This window comes from Adiantum capillus-veneris, chromosome 13 (assembly GCF_014529385.1).
Source record: "Adiantum capillus-veneris isolate H3 chromosome 13, ASM1452938v2, whole genome shotgun sequence".
NCBI classification, from domain to species: domain Eukaryota; kingdom Viridiplantae; phylum Streptophyta; class Polypodiopsida; order Polypodiales; family Pteridaceae; genus Adiantum; species Adiantum capillus-veneris.
The window spans coordinates 109913748-109916039 of NC_140943.1; the positions used below are offsets into that span (position 1 = coordinate 109913748).

The 2292-nt window shown below is 43.0% G+C and overlaps 1 pseudogene; it reads left to right on the forward strand.

Annotated features, from left to right (window-relative positions):
• The first annotated feature begins 754 nt into the window (after nucleotides 1-754).
• Nucleotides 755-1421, forward strand: LOC147444635 (uncharacterized; annotated as a pseudogene).
• The last annotated feature ends 871 nt before the right edge of the window (nucleotides 1422-2292 follow it).

Here is a 2292-nt window from a genome sequence, read left to right on the forward strand (position 1 = left end):
GTAAGAAGCAGTAGCAGAGAAGGTGGAGGAGGCTTCAGTATGACATCAAGGCTGATGACATAGCTAGCCAGCTCGCATTCCAAATCTCCCTTTTACTTCTCTCTCTCTCTCTCTCTCTCTCTCTCTCTCTCTCTCTCCATGTTTATCGTTGTGTGTGTGTGTGTCAGTCACTTTCTAACGGCTTTGGTAAAGCCTTGCACACAAACACACTCTCTCTCAAGTTATATACAACCCTTCTCAGAGGGTCGTCATGCTGAAATAGAAACCTGGAGATGACAAAATCCTCAAGCTGGCCTTGGTTGGATGGCATGCTGCCATTTTGTTGGGGGTTCTTGGCAGTGTTCCCCAAGGAGAATTGCAAGCACAGCTAGGAAGGAAGGAAGGAAGGAAGGAGAGAGAGAGAGAGAGAGAGAGAGAGAGAGAGAGAGAGAGAGAGAAAATTGCAGTTGCCCCAAATGCGGTTCGTGTTTTTGCTTCTTCGAATGTGGACATGTGTGTGCGCACGGGATTGCATGTCCACTGCAAGCAGCTTTCTCTCTTATTTGCAGGCTACATGTACGTGCAACAATACGCAAGTTGAGGCAGGTGCAACAACTACAACTGACGCCTACGTGTAGCAGGTTAGCGGGCATGGTATGGCGGAGGATCGGAGTCAAAGTGGTGGTAGATGTAGGCACCAAGGCGATGACGACTCAGGCCGGTGCAGGGACAATAACAGGTGATGATCGTCAAGAGCAGATGGGATTGTGTAGAGATGACAACAAAGTACTCAGTTGATGTGGGGGGCCAGTTCTGCTCTCTGCAGGTCCCAAATGGTCCCCGAAACCATGAGGTCCCCTGTCTATTTGGGCTCAGAGTCACGAGCAATGTGTCAAGGATAATGTTCTTACTTTGCAGCCCTCTCGAAGAGGAGGCGGAATTTTATTTGTTCAGGCACATAGCATACTACCCAATGGTACTCAACCCAATCACTGGGCCAAATCCCAAGTGTGCTACATACCTTGAGAGCTGGTTTCCCTTCCGTTTTTACATTTCATTACAGTCTCTCCCTGCTAACCATTATCGTCTCTTCCTTTGGGAGAATCACAATGGATATTTGGAATTTTGTAATTCCAGCAATAGGTCCTAGACCGTAGGGAGGACTGTAAGTGATTAGCAAGATGTCAGATTTGCTACTACTGTGGACCAGAGTAGGCAGATCTGATGGTGTTTTTGCACGCATGCAATCAGTTTTCGTGTGTTGAAGACCCCAGACTTTTGGCCTACGTTGTAAAACGTGATGAATGCTGTCAAGTGAGAGTACCTCCCCTCCCATTATTTTTCATAAGTATTTGGATCGCCAAATAATTTTGAGGCACCGAGGTCGCATTCTCTTCGTTGCTGTTGTTATTCTAGACTCAACTTATCTAGCTGTCATCTAAATGAAAATTTACTTCTTCAATTTTTGTAGTATGGAAATAGTATGAGGAGGAGGTAAGGAGTGTTACTTATATCAAGGAAATGGCAAAAGCAACCGCTTTTATAAGGTGAAGTAGAATGATAAGATTTATTGAGAGATTGTCATTCCTTTAGCTTTTATACTACCCATGTGGTTAGGTTTTGCAATGGCTTGGATGGTATTATGGTCCATGCTAACGACCCCCTCCCCTCCCCTACTCTTCCATTCACTTGCATGCATTGTAGCTCCTTCCCAAATATACAAAATTTCTTTCCATGAATTTGCCAAGAGGAGATTTGTAAAATTGGGTTTTTTTTCATTTTTCACACTATTTTTCTCTACATTTAGGGGTGGAATATTTCCTTTTCCCCTTGCCCTCAATTTGCATTTTTCAAATTGGAAAACAACATGATATTTAGTTGAGACACATTTTTCATGAACACTGGTTCATCCTCTGGTTGGTCGGTCTCTCTCTCTCTCTCTCTCTCTCTCTCTCTCTAATGCATTTTATGAGTAGCTAATTTACAAGTGTTGGTTGTACGCATGTATGAAAGAAATATCTAATAGAAGTCCTTCAAGCAAGCCAAACCTCAATGAGGGTAGAAAGAGAGAGAGGCGGCCGAAGGCCGCCGGCCATACTAGTGCAGCTTAAAAATTTCAAGCGAGAAGAAGACATCCACGTGTCATGCATTGGTTCACTTCACAAAAGTTTAGACCAAACATCTAATGTAAAATGCAAAAGTGAAGGGTCATATTTGACATGCATAGGAAAATGAAAAGCCTTTCAAGTATACATAGAATAAATGTATAAATTTCAAGTATACATAGAATAAATGTATAAATTTAGTTTCACT